Raw genomic sequence first — 22,500 nt, forward strand, 5'->3', positions numbered from 1 at the left:
TTTCTATTTACTGTTTTAATTGGTTTTTCCCTTTAAAATAGTTTTTAATCATATTTATTTTTATATTGTTTTTATATTGGTTGTATATTTATTTATTTTTTTGTTTTTATTCAGTCATTAGTGGAGCTAAGGATAATATTTGATTATTGTTTTTAATATTTTTTTAAATATTATTTTTAATATTGTTGTGCAGCACTTTGGAAACATTTTTGTTGTTTAAATGTGCTATATAAATAAAGTGGATTGGATTGGATTGGGGGAGAGTTTTTTTAATTTTTAAAAAAGCCTTTTTTTAGATTTATGCATGCTAGTTCTGGTTTTTATTTTTATTTATTTTTATTATTAACTTAGTATTTATTTATTTTTTTAATTTTTTTTTTTTTTTAATACACTGTATCACTTTGAGGTTGTTTGCTCAATGTAAAGTGCCTTTTTACAAATAAAATCTATTATTATTATTATTATTATTTTTAGAAAAAAATATATTCAGAGGGGGTCCAGACTGAGGTCAAGGGGGGAAAAAAAAACCTCATAGCCATAGCACACATACGCATATGTGTAAGAGGGAAACATCAAAGACATTAAAAGAGCAGAGATGATGCAAACAGCCACTTCTACATACAGCTACAAAAAAAAAATAAAAAAAAAAAAAAAAATAATAAAAATAAAAATAAAAAGAACATTACCAACTTCCATTAAAATTCTTGTACCGAGATGCACAACATAAACTGCACGTACTTCACTATGCAAGCGTTCGCCCAAAAGCAAGTTCAAGAGTGTTTGTTGTGTGCGTGTGTGTGTGTGTGTGTGCGTGTGTGTGTGTGTGTGTGTGTGTGCGTGTGTGTGTGCTGATGTTGCTGGTGGCTCGGCTTCAGGATTGTGTCGAGTCCCAGTGTAATAAATGGCTCTAGGCAAGTGGGCCCAGAGAGATATATGACAAACAGAGAGGAAAGATGGGGAGAAAAAAGGGAGGATGGAGCAGTGAGGAAAAAAGAGGGGCAGGGGGCTACCGCCTTCTCCCGGGTCCTGCTATGTTTCCCATTATGTAAGCCCTGGTCACCGGCGGCGTGCCAGCACACAAAATAAAAGAGTCTCTCCGGCTTGGCACGGGCCTTATTTTCCTATCCTCGGTGAGGGGTCAGGGAGGGGTCATGCAGCTGGATGGGGCGCTGGGGGGAATTGGGGGGGAGGGGGGGGGATCCGGGCTGGCCTCCAAAACCCAAAAGGCCCAAGGTTCAAGTACCAGCTGAAAGCAATCAGGGGGGGGGGGGGGGGGGGGGGGGAGATCTGGGAGTGCCACAGCTGCTCGCCTTGTTCTGTGGACTCTCTCCTCCTTCTTACCTCGTCCCACTGTTACCCTCGTCACCCCCCCCCCCCCCCCTCCCAAATGACATATTTTACACGTGAAGCAAGGAATGCAAGTATGTGGTCACCCATACAAATGATTAGAATCAGGTGTCCTAATCACTCGGCCCGGTGTATCAAATCAAGCACTTTAGGCATGGAGACTGTTTCTACAAACATTTGACATTTGTGAAAGAACTGTCACAGGATGCTACCTTGTGCAACAAAGCCAGTCGGGACATTTCCACGCTCCTAAATGTTCCAAAGTCGACTTTATTCGAAGAAAAGTGAAGGTTTTGGGGAACAACAGCAACTCAGCCACCGAGTGGTAGGCCACGTAAACTGACAGAGAGGTCAGCATAGTGCAAAGACTTTCCGCACGGTCAGTCGCTACAGAGCGCCAAACTTCATGTGACCTTCCAGTTAGCCCACGTACAGTACGCATGGGTTTCCATGGCCGGGTAGCTGCATCTAAGCCATACATCACCACGCCTTCTCTGGACTGATGAGTCACGCTTTTCCATCTGGCAATCTGATGGACCAGTCTGGGTTCGGAGGTTGCCAGGAGAACGCTACATTTCCGACTACATCGTGCCGAGTGTGACATTTGGTGGAGGAGGAATTATGGTGTGGGGTTGTTTTTTCAGGAGTTAGTTTTAACTGAAAGGACCTGTGAATGCTCCAGGATACCAAAACATTTTGGACAATTCCATGCTCCCAACCTTGTGGGGAACAGTTTGGAGCGAGCCCCTTCCTCTTCCAACATGACTGTGCACCAAGCAAGGTCCATAAAGACATGGATGACAGAGTCTGGTGTGGATCAACTTGACTGGCCTGCACAGAGTCCTGACCTGAACCCGATAGAACAGTGGTCCCCAACCTTTTTGTAGCTGCGGACCGGTCAACGCTTGAAAATTTGTCCCACGGACCGGGAGGGGAGGGTTTATTTTTTATTTTTATTTTTTTAATTTTTTTTTCATAAAGAAATACAATCAGGTGTGCTTATGGACTGTATCCCTGCAGACTGTATTGATCTATATTGATATATAATGTATATATTGTGTTTTTTATGTTGATTTAACTATTAAAAAAAAAAAAAAAAAAAAAAAAAAAAAAAAATCTTGTGCGACCCGGTACCAATCGGTCCGCGGACCGGTGGTTGGGGACCACTGCGATAGAACACCTTTGAGATGAAGTAGAACAGAGACTGAGAGCCAGACCTTCTCCACTAACATCATCTGGCAACCTGATGGACCAGTCTGGGTTCGGAGGTTGCCAGGAGAACGCTACATTTCCGACTACATCGTGCCGAGTGTGACATTTGGTGGAGGAGGAATTATGGTGTGGGGTTGTTTTTTCAGGAGTTAGTTCCAAGTGGAAGGACCTTTGAATGCTCCAGGATACCAAAACATTTTGGACAATTCCATGCTCCCAACCTTGTGGGGAACAGTTTGGAGCGGGCCCCTTCCACTTCCAACATGACTGTGCACCAAGCAAGGTCCATAAAGACATGGATGACACAGTCTGGTGTGGATGAACTTGACTGGCCTGCACAGAGTCCTGACCTGAACCCGATAGAACAGTGGTCCCCAACCTTTTTGTAGCTGCGGACCGGTCAACGCTTGAAAATTTGTCCCACGGACCGGGAGGGGAGGGGTATTTTTTATTTATTTATTTATTTTTTCATAAAGAAATACAATCATGTGTGCTTACGGACTGTATCCCTGCAGACTGTATTGATCTATATTGATATATAATGTATATATTGTGTTTTTTATGTTGATTTAACTAAAAAAAAAAAAAAAAAAATTGTGCGACCCGGTACCAATCGGTCCGCGGACCGGTGGTTGGGGACCACTGCGATAGAACACCTTTGAGATGAAGTAGAACACAGACTGAGAGCCAGACCTTCTCCACTAACATCATCTGGCAACCTGATGGACCAGTCTGGGTTCGGAGGTTGCCAGGAGAACGCTACATTTCCGACTACATCGTGCCGAGTGTGGCATTTGGTGGAGGAGGAATTATGGTGTGGGGTTGTTTTTTCAGGAGTTAGTTCCAAGTGGAAGGACCTTTGAATGCTCCAGGATACCAAAACATTTTGGACAATTCCATGCTCCCAACCTTGTGGGGAACAGTTTGGAGCGGGCCCCTTCCACTTCCTACATGACTGTGCACCAGTGCACAAGGTCCATAAAGACATGGATGACAGAGTCTGGTGTGGATGAACTTGACTGGCCTGCACAGAGTCCTGACCTGAACCCCGATAGAACACCTTTGGGATGAATTAGAACGGAGACTGAGAGCCAGACATGCTCCACCAACATCATCTGGCAATCTGATGGACCAGTCTGGGTTCGGAGGTTGCCAGGAGAACGCTACATTTCAAGCTGCATTGTGCAGAGTGTGAAATTTGGTGGAGGAGGAATTATGGTGTGGGGAGGGGTATTTTTTTATTTTTTATTTTTTTTTTCCCATAAAGAAATACAATCAGGTGTGCTTACGGACTGTATCCCTGCAGACTGTATTGATCTATATTGATATATAATGTATATATTGTGTTTTTATGTTGATTTAACTAAAAAAATAAAAAATAAAAATAAATAAATAAATAAAAAATAATTATTGTGCGACCCGGTACCAATCGGTCCGCGGACCGGTGGTTGGGGACCACTGCGATAGAACACCTTTGAGATGAAGTAGGGCTTGACCCCTTAGTTTCAAGTGAAAGTTCCTTTCACTTGGGACATGGATACCAAAACATTGTGGACAATTCCATGCTCCCAACCTTGTGGGGAACAGTTTGGAGCGAGCCCCTTCCTCTTCCGACATGACTGTGCACCAGTGCACAAAGCAAGGTCTATAAAGACATGGATGACAGAGTCTGGTGTGGATGAACTTGACTGGCCTGCACAGAGTCCTGACCTGAACCCCGATAGAACACCTCTGGGATGAATTAGAACGGAGACTGACGCTTTTCCATCTGGCAACCTGATGGACCAGTCTGGGTTCGAAGGTTGCCAGGAGAACGCTACATTTCCGACTACATCGTGCCGAGCGTGAAATTTGGTGGAGGAGGAATTATGGTGTGGGGTTGGTTTTTCGGGAGTTAGTTCCAAGTGAAAGGAACTTTGAATGCTCCAGGATACCAAAACATTTTGGACAATTCCGTGGGATGGCACTTCAAGTTCATAGTGAGTGAAGGAAGGCGACCAAATACTTTTGGCAATGTAGCGTATGTGCATGTGTTTGCGAGCGACGCGTGTGTATGCAAGGTCAAGCAACGGACAAAAGGGATGAAAACAACAAGCGGCCCGACCGGGCCTGCGTTGGCCCTTACTGCGGCGCTGCTTTGTGGGCGTGTCTCGCCACATCTTGGCCGCGTGCTTCGCATCAGCAAGAGATTCCAACTTGCTTTGTGGGCGTGTCTCGCCACATCTTGGCCGCGTGCTTCGCATCAGCAAGAGATTCCAACGCACAGAAAAATAAAAAAAAAAGCTCAGGTGCGTTTTCGTTTTTTTAAAGGTCATGACACCTCATTTTTTTAAAAGCCAGCCATGAAATAGCATCTTACACTACCGAGGCAATAAAGCACTTGCCAGGATCAAAAAGGGGGTAAAAAGGTAAATTAAAAGCAGGTGTTGTAACATTTTCCTGCTCTGGTTTTGATCTGATCTTCCCCTCGGATGACACAATAAATGCCAACAAATGCAACACCATTCCTGGTGATTGCTTCCATCCTTCTGGAAAGTTCCCTCACTAGTCAGACTTTGTTTTCTCCCTCCAGGACAGAGCTGGGCAAAGTAGGGCCCGCGGGCCACGTGCGGCCCGTTGTGTTTTTTTTTTCATATTTTTAGACCTTTAACGTCAAAACTGTCGCTGTAAGTCTTGAACTGTAGAAAGTATTTTAATGGTTGAAATCTGCACTTTTGGGTGTTATAGGAGTTATTGCAGTAATCTAGGTCACAGCAGCCCAGACCAGGAACAAAGCAGAGTGGGCGGGGCTTGTTTTCAGAGTAGCCAGCCCCAAACACATGTGTCAGGAACAGATGCGGAAGCAGATTTTTACGTGATAATATATCATATTGTAGGTGTTTATTACTCTTTGCATTCATATTTTGCTGTATTTTACATTTTTGTTGTGTTTTAATTGATTGTAAAAGATACACAAGTATGGAGGAGCTGGTCTGAGAAGTAAAATATGTTCATATGTTGTTAATATTCAGTGTTTTATCATTCATAGTTAATATTGTAAATCCCACGTAAAAGAGGAGCAACGTTCATATGTTGTTAATATTCAGTGTTTTATTGTTCATAGTTAATATTGTAAATCCCACGTAAAAGAGGAGCAACGTTCATATGTTGTTAATATTCAGTGTTTTATTGTTCATAGTTAATATTGTAAATCCCACGTAAAAGAGGAGCAACGTTCATATGTTGTTAATATTCAGTGTTTTATTGTTCATAGTTAATATTGTAAATCCCACGTAAAAGAGGAGCAACGTTCATATGTTGTTAATATTCAGTGTTTTATTGTTCATAGCTAATATTGTAAATCCCACGTAAAAGAGGAGCAACGTTCATATGTTGTTAATATTCAGTGTTTTATTGTTCATAGTTAATATTGTAAATCCCACGTAAAAGTGGAGTAACGTTCATATGTTGTTAATATTCAGTGTTTTATTGTTCATAGTTAATATTGTAAATCCCACGTAAAAGTGGAGTAACGTTCATATGTTGTTAATATTCAGTGTTTTATTGTTCATAGCTAATATTGTAAATCCCACGTAAAAGAGGAGCAACGTTCATATGTTGTTAATATTCAGTGTTTTATTGTTCATAGTTAATATTGTAAATCCCACGTAAAAGTGGAGTAACGTTCATATGTTGTTAATATTCAGTGTTTTATTGTTCATAGCTAATATTGTAAATCCCACGTAAAAGTGGAGTAACGTTCATATGTTGTTAATATTCAGTGTTTTATTGTTCATAGTTAATATTGTAAATCCCACGTAAAAGTGGAGTAACTTTCATATGTTGTTAATATTCAGTGTTTTATTGTTCATAGTTAATATTGTAAATCCCACGTAAAAGAGGAGCAACGTTCATATGTTGTTAATATTCAGTGTTTTATTGTTCGTAGTTAATATTGTAAATCCCACGTAAAAGAGGAACAACGTTCATATGTTGTTAATATTCAGTGTTTTATTGTTCGTAGTTAATATTTTAAATACCACGTAAAAGAGGAGCAACGTTCATATGTTGTTAATATTCAGTGTTTTATTGTTCGTAGTTAATATTGTAAATCCCACGTAAAAGAGGAGCAACGTTCATATGTTGTTAATATTCAGTGTTTTATTGTTCATAGTTAATATTGTAAATCCCACGTAAAAGTGGAGTAACTTTCATATGTTGTTAATATTCAGTGTTTTATTGTTCATAGTTAATATTGTAAATCCCACGTAAAAGTGGAGTAACTTTCATATGTTGTTAATATTCAGTGTTTTATTGTTCATAGTTAATATTGTAAATCCCACGTAAAAGAGGAGCAACGTTCATATGTTGTTAATATTCAGTGTTTTATTGTTCGTAGTTAATATTGTAAATCCCACGTAAAAGAGGAACAACGTTCATATGTTGTTAATATTCAGTGTTTTATTGTTCGTAGTTAATATTGTAAATCCCACGTAAAAGAGTAGCAACATTCATATGTTGTTAATATTCAGTGTTTTATTGTTCGTAGTTAATATTGTAAATCCCACGTAAAAGAGGAGCAACGTTCATATGTTGTTAATATTCAGTGTTTTATTGTTCATAGTTAATATTGTAAATCCCACGTAAAAGTGGAGTAACTTTCATATGTTGTTAATATTCAGTGTTTTATTGTTCATAGTTAATATTGTAAATCCCACGTAAAAGAGGAGCAACGTTCATATGTTGTTAATATTCAGTGTTTTATTGTTCATAGCTAATATTGTAAATCCCACGTAAAAGAAGAGCGACATTCATATGTTGTTAATATTCAGTGTTTTATTGTTCGTAGTTAATATTGTAAATCCCACGTAAAAGAGGAACAACATTCATATGTTGTTAATATTCAGTGTTTTATTGTTCATAGCTAATATTGTAAATCCCACGTAAAAGAAGAGCGACATTCATATGTTGTTAATATTCAGTGTTTTATTGTTCATAGTTAATATTGTAAATCCCACGTAAAAGTGGAGTAACTTTCATATGTTGTTAATATTCAGTGTTTTATTGTTCATAGTTAATATTGTAAATCCCACGTAAAAGAGGAGCAACGTTCATATGTTGTTAATATTCAGTGTTTTATTGTTTGTAGTTAATATTGTAAATCCCACGTAAAAGAGGAACAACGTTCATATGTTGTTAATATTCAGTGTTTTATTGTTCGTAGTTATTATTGTAAATCCCACGTAAAAGAGGAGCAACGTTCATATGTTGTTAATATTCAGTGTTTTATTGTTCATAGTTAATATTGTAAATCCCACGTAAAAGAGGAGCAACGTTCATATGTTGTTAATATTCAGTGTTTTATTGTTTGTAGTTAATATTGTAAATCCCACGTAAAAGAGGAACAACGTTCATATGTTGTTAATATTCAGTGTTTTATTGTTCGTAGTTAATATTGTAAATCCCACGTAAAAGAGGAGCAACGTTCATATGTTGTTAATATTCAGTGTTTTATTGTTCATAGTTAATATTTTAAATCCCACGTAAAAGAGGAACAACGTTCATATGTTGTTAATATTCAGTGTTTTATTGTTCATAGTTAATATTGTAAATCCCACGTAAAAGAGGAGCAACGTTCATATGTTGTTAATATTCAGTGTTTTATTGTTCATAGTTAATATTGTAAATCCCACGTAAAAGAGGAACAACATTCATATGTTGTTAATATTCAGTGTTTTATTGTTCGTAGTTAATATTTTAATCACACTTTCTTTATTTTCGTATACATTTTGGGTGTCCCAAAAAAGAAAAAAGCTACATTTTTTGCGTTGAAAGTGTTACAGATTGTGCAGTTTACCCCACACGAGGTGTCGGAATGAAACATCTACCTTGATGCCTGCACCAGTCACCTCATCATCATCCAACAGGGCCATTAAGGTTTGTATACTTTCTGCTGGACGTCCGTTATTATCTCCTGTTTAATGTGAAGAGCAGATCCTCTCCGGGCCAACTGCTGCTCGTCCTCCGAGTTGGCACCGACAATCCTTCTGGAAGACCGAGCGGGCCTGTTACTTCTGTTATCATCTGGATTCCCAGCGCTGCTCTCTGGAATTGCTCAACCCGTGCCCTGGTTCAGACACCTGGGGGCGGGAGGGGGTGGGGGGTGGGGGGGGGGGGGGTGGGGGGGGGGTGGGGGATCTTGGAGATAAGACTTGGACACCCACGCCATGTGTTCCCTGGCTTTTGAGTGACGGAAGGAGCAGGACTGGCTGTCGTCAGGCCGGCCCAGAGCAGGAAGTGTGCGGGGGATAAGGCGGCCATGTGGCAGGATGTTATGGATTTCTAATTAGAGTAATCCATCCGTCAGCAGGAGCGCGCTTTCACTCCAGCATCTCGCCGGACTTCACGCTCCGACCGCCGCCGTCTTCACACGTCCCTCGGCCGTGCGGGTCCTTAGTGGGCTGAAACCAAACAGCTCCCAAAGGACTTGGGTAAGATCCACCTCAGAGAAGGCTCGCTCGGGTGTGTTTACCTTTGGGGAAAAGTGAAGAAGTTGCTGTTTCTGCATCTTGTGTCACATTTGAAGGCATTCTGGTCCAATAACAAACATGAAGAAGGTGACTAATGAACTGCATACAACATGATACATCACACATGCATGCATACAACATGATACATCACACATGCATGCATACAACATGATACATCACACATGCATGCATACAACATGATGCATCACACATGCATGCATACAACATGATACATCACACATGCATGCATACAACATGATACATCACACATGCATGCATACAACATGATACATCACACATGCATGCATATAACATGATACATCACACATGCATGCATACAACATGATGCATCACACATGCCCGCATACAACATGACACATCACACATGCATGCATACAACATGATGCATCACACATGCATGCATACAACATGATACATCACACATACACGCATACAACATGATACATCACACATGCACGCATACAACATGATGCATCACACATGCATGCATACAACATGATGCATCACACATGCATGCATACAACATGATACATCACACATACACGCATACAACATGATACATCACACATGCATGCATACAACATGATACATCACACATGCATGCATACAACATGATGCATCACACATGCATGCATACAACATGATACATCACACATACACGCATACAACATGATACATCACACATGCATGCATACAACATGATACATCACACATGCATGCATACAACATGATGCATCACACATGCATGCATACGACATGATACATCACACATGCACGCATACAACATGATACATCACACATGCATGCATACGACATGATACATCACACATGCATGCATACGACATGATACATAACACATGCACGCATACAACATGATGCATCACACATGCATGCATACAACATGATGCATCACACATGCACGCATACAACATGATGCATCACACATGCACGCATACAACATGCTACATCACACATGCATGCATACAACATGATACATCACACATGCATGCATACAACATGATACATCACACATGCACGCATACAACATGATGCATCACACATGCATGCATACAACATGATGCATCACACATGCACGCATACAACATGCTACATCACACATGCATGCATACAACATGATGCATCACACATACATGCATACAACATGATGCATCACACATGCACGCATACAACATGATGCATCACACATGCACGCATACAACATGATGCATCACACATGCACGCATACAACATGATACATCACACATGCATGCATACAACATGATACATCACACATGCACGCATACAACATGATACATCACACATGCACGCATACAACATGATGCATCACACATGCATGCATACAACATGATGCATCACACATGCATGCATACAACATGATACATCACACATGCACGCATACAACATGATGCATCACACATGCATGCATACAACATGATGCATCACACATGCATGCATACAACATGATACATCACACATGCACGCATACAACATGATACATCACACATGCATGCATACAACATGATGCATCACAATTTCCAGTTCCTCTATTCAACATGTTGGAAAAGGAGTAGGAGGAAGCAGAGCTTATTTATTTATTACTGTAAATAGAAAAATGTTACCACTCTTTTTATACGTCGAAATTGTGGGAGCGGACATTTTTTTTTTATCGTACAATCAAATGGTTGTTTTATTGTAAATGGAAAAACAGTATCATGCTTTTTTTTTTTTTTTTTCATTAAATATTTATTTTTATTTGAACACAAAGTTTGTAATGTGTGATAATGTAACAATTGTTGCATTATTAGAAAACATGAAAATAATAGTTGGTTATTATTACAGATGATAACTACTTTCCAAACCAACTTCATACAAATCTGACCAACATTACGTTATTAACATGAACAACATCATTAATACACATGTACTCCAGCGAGCCACTAGGGCGGCGCTAACGAGTCGCATGCTGCTCTATCCAAATGATGAGAATCAGGTGTCCTACTCACTTGGCCCGGTGTATCAAATCAAGCACTTTAGGCATGGAGACCTTCCAGTTAGCCCACGTACAGTACGCAGAGAGCTTCACGGAATGGATTTCCATGGCCGAGCAGCTGCATCTAAGGCATACACCACCAAGACCGATGCAACGCGTGGGATGCAGTGGTGTAAAGGACATCACCACTGGACTCTAGAGCAGTGGAGACGCCTTCTCTGGACTGATGAATCACACTTTTCCATCTGGCAACCTGATGGTCCAGTCTGGGTTTGGAGGTTGCCAGGAGAACGCTACATTACATTCTGGACTGCATGGAGAGGAGCCAGTTGAGGTGGTTCGGGCATCTGTGTCAGGATGCCACCCGAACGCCTCCCCAGGGAGGTGGTTTAGGCACGTCCACGGGGAAGACCCAGGACACGTTGGGAAGACTATGTCTCCCGGCTGGCCTGGGAACGCCTCGGGATCCCCCGAGAAAAGCTGGACGAAGTGGCTGGGGAGAGGGAAGTCTGGGCTTCCGTGCTTAGGCTGCTGCCCCCGCGACCCGACCTCGGATAAGCGGAAGAAGATGGATGGATGGACGGATGTGCCGAGTGTGAAATTTGGTGGAGGAGGAATTATGGTGTGGGGTTGTTTTTCAGGAGTTGGGCTCGGCCCCTTAGTTCAGTGGTCCCCAACCTTTTTGTAGCTGCGGACCGGTCAACGCTTGAAAATTTGTGGGGGTTGGGGGGAGGGGTGTATTTAAAAAAAAATATATATATATTTTTTTTTACATAAATAAATACAATCATGTGTGCTTACGGACTGTATCCCTGCAGACCGTATTGATCTATATTGACATATAATGTATATATTGTGTTTTTTATGTTGATTTCATTAAAAAAAAAAAAAATATATATATATATATATTTTTATTTATTTATTTTTTTTAATTTCTTGTGCGGCCCGGTACCAATCGGTCCGCGGACCGGTCCCGGGCGGCGGCCCGGTGGTTGGCGACCACTGCCTTAGTTCCAAGTGGAAGGAACTTTGAATGCTCCAGGACACCAAAACATTTTGGATAATTCCATGCGTTCCAGAGTTTGGGAACAACAGCAACTCAGTCACAAAGTGGTAGGCCACGTAGACTGACAGAGAGGGGTCAGCCGAGGAATTATGGTGTGGGGTTGTTTTTCAGGAGTTAGGCTTGGCCCCTTAGGAAAATTGAATGCTCCAGGATACCAAAACATTTTGGACAATTCCATGCTCCCAACCTTGTGGGAACAGTTTGGAGCGGGCCCCTTCCTCTTCCAACATGACTGTGCACAAAGCAAGGTCCATAAAGACGTGGATGACACAGTCTGGTGTGGATGAACTTGACTGGCCTGCACAGAGTCCTGACCTGAACCCGATAGAACACCTTTTGGGATGAATTAGAACGGAGACTGAGAGCCAGGCCTTCTCCAATGCGCTTTTGGAAGAATGGTCAAAAAATCCCATAAACACACTCCGCAACCTTGTGGACAGCCTTCCCAGAAGAGTTGAAGCTGTAATAGCTGCAAAAGGTCATATCGAACCCTACGGGCAAGGAATGGGATGGCACTTCCAAGTTCATATGTGAGTCAAGGCAGGTGACCAAGTACTTTAGTGTACATGCAGACAATCTGCAGCAAAGTGGAGACTCGCACAAAGTAACCAGAGGCCCCGCTATTGTGTTTCACCAGACATCCTGCTGCTGCTATTTTAGACAGCCTCTGATAATAATGCAGAGGAACAAACAAATAGTAGGTGTGGAGTCTGACATGCGGACACGTGGTCTGGTCAGTGCCTCACCATGAAGTCAAGACCCGAGTCTCCTCATCGCTCACAGGGTGCGGCTCCGGGGATGACTGAGGTCGGCCTCTCCTCCACTTTGACTAAAATATGATCTGAATAGGAAATATGGAGTTCAGTTCTCAATAAACCACTTGACTGATTGCCATCATACTTCACGCTCTTATTCACGGTCCCCTGAGGTTGACGTCAGCATGTGGACGTGTGCTGAAAACATTTTTTTTTTTTTAGGTGCTCACTTGTGACTTGGAGGAGAACATCAGAATTAGCGAGAAATCAGGATTTGGGATGCAGCGATAACTCTCCACGAGGGTTGCAAAATTCCGGGAATATTCAAAGTTGGAGACTCATCCATCCATCCATCCGTCCATCTTCTTCTGCTTATCCGAGGTGGGGTCGCGGGGGCAGCAGCCTAAGCAGGGAAGCCCAGGCTTCCCTCTCCCCAGCCACTACGTCCAGTCTTCCCAACGTGTCCTGGGTCTTCCTCGTGGCCTCCTACCAGTCGGACGTGCCCTAAACACCTCCCTAGGGAGGCGTTCGGGTGCCCGAACCACCTCATCTGGCTCCAGCGGTTTTACTTTGAGTTCCTCCCGGATGGCAGAGCTTCTCACCCTATCTCTAATGCCTGGTTCACACCAACGGCGCTTGCCGCGCTTTAAAGCGGCGAGCAAAGCGCCGTCATTTTTGTCAATTTTTCCACGAATATGCCGATCTCCGAAGTAATGTTATGCTTTGATACGCTCTGATACAAATTAATTGCCGCTTTCGGGGTACTAATTACCGTTCCTCACGATTTGATGCCGCTTTGATACGCTTTAAATCACGCTTTGATACGTTTTATTACGCTTTATTGAACTTTATTACGCTCTGATACTCTCTGATACGCTCTGATACGAATTAGTTGCCGCTTTGTTACCGTTCCTCACGATTTGATCCCGCTTTGATACGCTTTAAATCACGCTTTGATACGTTTTATTACGCTTTATTGAACTTTATTACGCTTTGATGCGATCCTGACGCTTTAAATCAGGCTCTGACACGATTATCAAGCTCTGTTGTTAGCTCTGTTACGCTCTGTTACGCATCGGAATGAATGTGTCATGAACATTATGAACATTAATTTGTAATAATGACTTTGAAATGTGATATTGTCAAGTAATTATGTGCAATTTGGAAGATGCTGTGATTATTATTTTGTGAAATTTGATGAATAAATTGCGTGCGCGGACATAATATAATAAAAAAGAGAAATGTGATGAAAAAATAAGGAAAAAAAGAGAGAAAAAAAAGGGATAAGAAAATAAGAAAAAAAATAAGAAAAAAAATAAGAAAAAAAATAAGAAAAAAATGTGAAAAACTCAGTATACTAAGTTTTCCCCACATTTTTTTAGATTTATCTATTTATTTGATTTCTCTTTTTGTTTTATTATATACAGGATAAAACACATAATGTACTAAAAAAGAGAAATTTGATAAACACATAAGTTAAACATTTTTTGAAAAACTCAGTATACCAAGTTTTCCCCACATTTTTTTAGATTTATCTATTTATTTGATTTCTCTTTTTGTTTTATTATATACAGGATAAAACACATAATGTAATAAAAAAGACAAATATGATAAACAAATAAGTAAAAAAACATGTGAAAAACTCAGTATACTGTTTTCCACACATTTTTTATATTCATTTATTTTTTCAATTTCTCTTTTTTTTCTGTTATATTATGTTTATTATTTATTACGTTTTATATCTTCATTTCTTTTATTTCTTTGTCATCTTAATAAATATCTATCTTTCATTTCTTATGCTCGTTATAGACATAATATAATATATCTGTATATAAATTACTCTGTACACATATTATGTATATATTCGTATGTATGTTAGATTTTTTTTTTATAGCTATATTAGTCTATTTATACCTGCATTGAATGTGTCATGAACATTATGAACATTAGTTTGTAATAATGACTTTGAAATGTGATATTGTCATGTAATTATGTGCAATTTGGAAGATGCTGTGATTATTATTTTGTGAAATTTGATGAATAAATTGCGTGCGCACACATAATATAATAAAAAAGAGAAATGTGACAAAAAAATAAGGAAAAAAAAGAGAAAAAAAAGGAAATAAGAAAATAAGAAAAAAATAAGAAAAAAATGTGAAAAACTCAGTATACTAAGTTTTCCCCACATTTTTTTAGATTTATCTATTTATTTGATTTCTCTTTTTGTTTTATTATATACAGGATACAACACATCATGTAATAAAAAAGAGAAACATGATAAACAAGTAAGTTAAAAAAAATGTGAAAAACTCAGTATACTAAGTTTTCCCCACATTTTTTTAGATTTATCTATTTATTTGATTTCTCTTTTTGTTTTATTATATACAGGATACAACACATAATGTAATAAAAAAGAGAAATACGATAAACAAATAAGTAAAAAAAAATGTGAAAAACTCAGTATACTAAGTTTTCCCCACATTTTTTTAGATTTATCTATTTATTTGATTTATCTTTTTGTTTTATTATATACAGGATAAAACACATAATGTAATAAAAAAGAGAAATATGATAAACAAATAAGTAAAAAAAAAAGTGAAAAACTCAGTAGACTAAGTTTTCCCCACATTTTTTTAGATTTATCTATTTATTTGATTTCTCTTTTTGTTTTATTATATACAGGATAAAACACATAATGTAATAAAAAAGAGAAATATGATAAACAAATAAGTAAAAAAAAGTGAAAAACTCAGTATACTGTTTTCCACACATTTTTTATATTCATTTATTTTTTCAATTTCTCTTTTTTTTCCCGTTATATTACGGTTTATTATTTATTACGTTTTATATCTTCATTTCTTTTATTTCTTTGTCATCTTAATAAATATCTATCTTTCATTTCTTATGCTCGTTATAGACATAATATAATATATCTGTATATAAATTACTCTGTACACATATTATGTATATATTCGTATATATGTTAGATTTTTTTTTTATAGCTATATTAGTCTATTTATACCTGCATTGAATGTGTCATGAACATTATGAACATTAGTTTGTAATAATGACTTTGAAATGTGATATTGTCAATTTGGAAGATGCTGTGATTATTATTTTGTGAAATTTGATGAATAAATTGCGTGCACACACATAATATAATAAAAAAGAGAAATGTGACAAAAAAATAAGGAAAAAAAAGAGAGAAAAAAAAGGGAATAAGAAAATAAGAAAAAAAATAAGAAAAAAAATAAGAAAAAAATAAGAAAAACTCAGTATACTAAGTTTTCCCCACATTTTTTTAGATTTATCTATTTATTTGATTTCTATTTTTGTTTTATTATATACAGGATAAAACACATAATGTAATAAAAAAGAGAAACATGATAAACAAATAAGTTAAAAAAAATGTGAAAAACTCAGTATACTAAGTTTTCCCCACATTGTTTTAGATTTATCTATTTATTTGATTTCTCTTTTTGTTTTATTATATACAGGATAAAACACATAATGTAATAAAAAAGAGAAATATGATAAACAAATAATTAAAAAAAAAAGTGAAAAACTCAGTATACTGTTTTCCACGCATTTTTTATATTCATTTATTTTTTCAATTTCTCTTTATTTTCCTGTTATATTATGTTTATTATTTATTACGTTTTATATCTTCATTTCTTTTATTTCTTTGTCATCTTAATAAATATCTATTTTTCATTTCTTATGCTCGTTATAGACATAATATAATATATCTGTATATAAATTACTCTGTACACATATTATGTATATATTCGTATATATGTTAGATTTTTTTTTTATAGCTATATTAGTCTATTTATACCTGCATTGTCCTTTCCATCATTGTAACTGAGCTACAGTGTTGAACACTTTCCCTTGTGGATCATTAAAGTTTGTCTAAGTCTAAGTCTAAGTCTAAGTCTCGTTGACAATAATAAAAGGCATTTCTTTTAAACGTAACATATTCTCTTTATTATCAAGGAAGATGTTATCAACATGGACAGCAAGCAACAAACTTGACCAAACAAAAAAGCACAAACAGTATCACTGTTCACCAATCAGGTTACATAATGTGGGCTTCATATGACAAAGGGTACATTATGTTGTATGAGATGATACAAGAGAGTGGATCAACATTGTCCACAAAGTAGAAAGTTAAGAACCATTTTTGTTTACATTTTCATTTAGTCCGCTTGTACCCGTGATCTCATCCTTTGGGTCATAACCCAAAGCTCATGACCAACGTTCCCCTTAAGGTGCGCGCCTGTGCAATTGCGCACTGCTCAAGCGTCCTCTGCGCACGGCAAATCTATGCCACGCACAAAATCAAATAAAAAAATAAGCGCATAACAATTTTCGCCACGACAGAGAAAACACTTTTCGTCGTCCTTGTTCAAATATTGTAACGTCTGTCGAGACGCTTTGAGGACATGAAGTCCATCCATCACTTTACTGAGCAAAACTCTTCATTGTCGGCCATAAACACATCAACAAAACATTAGTAAAACAAATTATATCTAGCAAAACTGGTCGTTTCAAACCAGACCAAAAGCAACTTTGTTATATCAACAGCAGCCGCTCGCTCTTTCTCACTTGCGCCAACACATGCACATATGGCACTTAGCCGGTGATGCGTTTACAGCCACACAAAAAGTCGGACAACTCCAACACCACACATAAAGTGTCATTCCAGGTCGTTACACTATGATTTACCAATCAAATGTGTGCTTATTCTAGTGTCATTTATTAGGAATCTTAATTGATAAATATTAATCATGAAATGCTGTTAGTATATTAAATAAATACTAATAAAAAGATATTTTTTACAAACAGGAAGTTGCAGGAATGTACACATGATCCCCTGCTTACATCTCATTGTGCAACATGTGAATGTTTTCATGGGACCTAAATGCAATGTCTGAAAGGGGTACAAATTATTTCCAAAGCAGTGATGATTTTTGGGGCCAATATCTCCAGCTAGCTAGGTTTATGTACCACCACAGTCTCATAATGCAGTGTTTTTCAACCTTTTTTGAGCAAAGGCACATTTTGTTCATAAAATAAAATACGAAGGCACACCACCGGCAGAAAAGGTTAAAAAATGAAACTCCACCAGGTTGTCATGCCTTATTTTGAGTTTGTTGTTGTTTCCTGTGTATAGTGCTTTAGTTTCGGTCTTGCGCTGTTAATTTGGGGACCCTTCCTGTTTTGTTGGTGTTCTCCTGTAGCAGCGTCACGCCTTCCTTTGAGTTCCAATGCCTGCACCTGCTTTGTTTTGGCAATCAAGACTATTTAAGTTGTGCGTACTCTATCCTTCTTTGTGGGGACACTGTTGATTGTCATGTCATGTCATGTACGGACGTACTTTGTGGACGCCGTCTCCGCTCCACACGCTGTAAGTTTTTGCTGTCGTCCAGCATTCTGTTTTTGTTTACTTTGTAGCCAGTTCAGTTTTACTTTTGTTTTGCATAGCCATCCCTATGCTTCAGTGCCTTTTGTTCATTTTTGGTTTAAGCATTACATACCTTTTACATACCAAAAAAGGTTGAAAAACACTGCACTAGACCAGGGGTTGGCAACCCAAAATGTTGAAAGAGCCATACTGGACCAAAAATACAAAAACAAATCTGTCTGGAGCCGCAAAAAATTAAAAGCCATATTACATTTGTCATGAGATATAAATTGAATTAAGATGACTTAAAGGAAACTAAATGACCTCAAATATAGCTACAGATGAGGCATGATGATGCAATATGTACATATAGCTAGCCTAAATAGCATGTTAGCATCGATTAGCTTGCAGTCATGCAGTGACCAAATATGTCTGATTAGCACTCCACACAAGTCAATAACATCAACAAAACTCACCTTTGTGCATTCACGCACAACGTTAAAAGTGTGGTGGACAAAATGAGACAAAAAAAGAAGTGGCATAAAACACGTCCTAGAAAGTCGGAGAAAGTTATACTTGGAAACAAACTATACGGTGAGTTCAAGGACCGCCAAAATAAGTAGGACAAAACGGCGCTCGCCAAATACTTGAATCAGTGAAGCATATTTAATACAAACAGTGTGATTTATAACAATTAGGGAGGTTTGTGTCATGTTTGTCCTCATACAGAAACCATATTAAAACAAAAAATATATTTTTTTCCCCTCATCTTTTTCCATTTTTCATACATTTATGAAAAAGCTCCAGAGCGCCACTAGGGCGGCGCTAAAGAGCCGCGGGTTGCCGACCCCTGGGCTAGACAATGGCACATTATTATAATTATTGATTTGCAAAAAATATTTTTTGGCCCAATTAGGTGAAGTTGCATAATTTCCCACGGCACACCAGACAATATCTCACGGCACACTAGTGTGCCGCGGCACAGTGGTTGAAAAACACTGTCATAATGAACCCAACATATTTCTCCGTTAGCCGTGATGCTAATTTTCTCTATGTTAAATCCCATTCATTTATGCTAACAACATTAGCGATCCGAATGTACCTTTTTTGTGATCTGTAAAGTTCAACTAGCAAATACTAAATCAAAACGTGTAGTTTATAAAACGTGTAATTTCCGTAAAGTTTCCGGAAATTTACCGTAAAGTTTCCGGAAATTTACCGGAAAGTTTCCACCCCTTTGCAACCCTACGCTCCACCAAATATTTTTGTTGGAGCGTTACGACTTCCATAGTCAGACGTACTGTGCTTCAACATACGGGTGTTATTAAGGTGTGTGTTTAAGGCCACCCAAAATGGCACCTATCAGTAGACATTATGTGGAGTTTTATTTCAACCAACTATGCAAAAGCAACTTTTTTTCACTTATTGGTATCTGCTGTTTTGTATTTGGGATCAATGGAACAATTTCCCTTGTGGATCAATAAAGTTTGTCTAAGTCTAAGTCCAACCCGGTGCGCCTAAATTAACTCTGGTTGTGCTTATTCTGGTTGTGGTACATGGTGTAATAATATGTGTGACCAGTAGAGGTAGTCACACTTAAGAGATACGTGTGGACTACAGGTTGATGCCTGTTCAATAAACGATGCTAGCAAGTACCAGGAAGCAAGCAAGCCCAAAACTTTGATGTTTCATTGAGAATATAGAACAATACACACGGCGCTCAGAAATCTGTCAAAATGTTTTAGTACGACTTTGGTGACTACAAAGCTGCACCGCTGGATGAATTGTTGGAGCGTTATGACTTCCATAGTCAGACGTACTGTGCTTCAACTTACGGGTATTATTATGGTGTGTGTTTAATGGCACCATAACAGTAGACATTATCTGGTGTTTTGTTTCAAACTACTATGCAAAAGCAACTTTTTTTCACTTATTGGTATCTGCTGTTTTGTATTTGGGATCTATGGAACAATTTCCCTTGTGGATCAATAAAGTTTGTCTAAGTCTAAGTCCAACCCGGTGCGCGTAAATTAACTCTGGTTGTGCTTATTCTGGTTGTGGTACATGGTGTATTAATATGTGTGACCAGTAGAGGTAGTCACACTTAAGAGATACGTGTGGACTACAGGTTGATGCCTGTTCAATAAACGATGCTAGCAAGTACCAGGAAGCAAGCAAGCCCAAAACTTTGATGTTTCATTGAGAATATAGAACAATACACACGGCGCTCAGAAATCTGTCAAAATGTTTTAGTACGACTTTGGTGACTACAAAGCTGCACCGCTGGATTAATTGTTAGAGCGTTACGACTTCCATAGTCGGACGTACTGTGCTTCAACTTACGGGTATTATTATGGGGTGTGTTTAATGGCACCTAACAGTAGACATTATCAGGTGTTTTGTTTCAACCTACTATGCAAAAGCAACTTTTTTTCACTTATTGGTATCTGCTGTTTTGTATTTGGGATCTATGGAACAATTTCCCTCGTGGATCAATAAAGTTTGTCTAAGTATAAGTCCAACCCGGTGCGCCTAAATTAACTGTGGTTGTGCTTATTCTGGTTGTGGTACATGGTGTAATAATATGTCTGACCAGTAGAAGTAGTCACACTTAAGAGATACGTGTGGACTACAGGTTGACGCCTGTTCAATAAACGATGCTAGCAAGTACCGGTAAGCAAGCAAGACCAAAACTTTGATGTTTCATTGAGAATATAGAACAATACACACGGCGCTCAGAAATCTGTCAAAATGTTTTAGCACGACTTTGGTGACTACAAAGCTGCACCGCTGGATGAATTGTTGGAGCGTTACGACTTCCATAGTTAGACGTACTGTGCTTCAACTTACGAGTATTATTATGGTGTGTGTTTAATGGCACCTAACAGTAGACATTATCTGGTGTTTTGTTTCAACCTACTATGCAAAAGCAACTTTTTTTCACTTATTGGTATCTGCTGTTTTGTATTTGGGATCTATGGAACAATTTCAATAAAGTTTGTCTAAGTCTAAGTCCAACCCGGTGCGCCTAAATTAACTCTGGTTGTGCTTATTCTGGTTGTGGTACATGGTGTATTAATATGTGTGACCAGTAGAGTCAGTCACACTTAAGAGATACGTGTGGACTACAGGTTGATGCCTGTTCAATAAACGATGCTAGCAAGTACTGGTAAGCAAGCAAGCCCAAAACTTTGATGTTTCATTGAGAATATAGAACAATACACACGGCGCTCAGAAATCTGTCAAAATGTTTTAGTACGACTTTGGTGACTAAAAAGCTGCACCGCTGGATGAATTGTTGGAGCGTTACGACTTCCATAGTCAGACGTACTGTGCTTCAACTTACGGGTATTATTATGGTGTGTGTTTAATGGCACCATAACAGTAGACATTATCTGGTGTTTTGTTTCAAACTACTATGCAAAAGCAACTTTTTTTCACTTATTGGTATCTGCTGTTTTGTATTTGGGATCTATGGAACAATTTCCCTTGTGGATCAATAAAGTTTGTCTAAGTCTAAGTCCAACCCGGTGCGCCTAAATTAACTCTGGTTGTGCTTATTCTGGTTGTGGTACATGGTGTAATAATTTGTGTGACCAGTAGAGGTAGTCACACTTAAGAGATACGTGTGGACTACAGGTTGATGCCTGTTCAATAAACGATGCTAGCAAGTACCAGGAAGCAAGCAAGCCCAAAACTTTGATGTTTCATTGAGAATATAGAACAATACACACAGCGCTCAGAAATCTGTCTAAATGTTTTAGTACGACTTTGGTGACTACAAAGCTGCACCGCTGGATGAATTGTTGGAGTGTTACGACTTCCATAGTCAGACGTACTGTGCTTCAACTTACGGGTATTATTATGGTGTGTGTTTAATGGCACCTAACAGTAGACATTATCTGGTGTTTTGTTTCAACCTACTATGCAAAAGCAACTTTTTTTCACTTATTGGTATCTGCTGTTTTGTATTTGGGATCTATGGAACAATTTCCCTTTGTGGATCAATAAAGTTTGTCTAAGTATAAGTCCAACCCGGTGCGCCTAAATTAACTGTGGTTGTGCTTATTCTGGTTGTGGTACATGGTGTAATAATATGTGTGACCAGTAGAAGTAGTCACACTTAAGAGATACGTGTGGACTACAGGTTGACGCCTGTTCAATAAACGATG

Source organism: Entelurus aequoreus, linkage group LG10 (assembly GCF_033978785.1).
Source record: "Entelurus aequoreus isolate RoL-2023_Sb linkage group LG10, RoL_Eaeq_v1.1, whole genome shotgun sequence".
Classification (NCBI taxonomy): Eukaryota; Metazoa; Chordata; class Actinopteri; order Syngnathiformes; family Syngnathidae; genus Entelurus; species Entelurus aequoreus.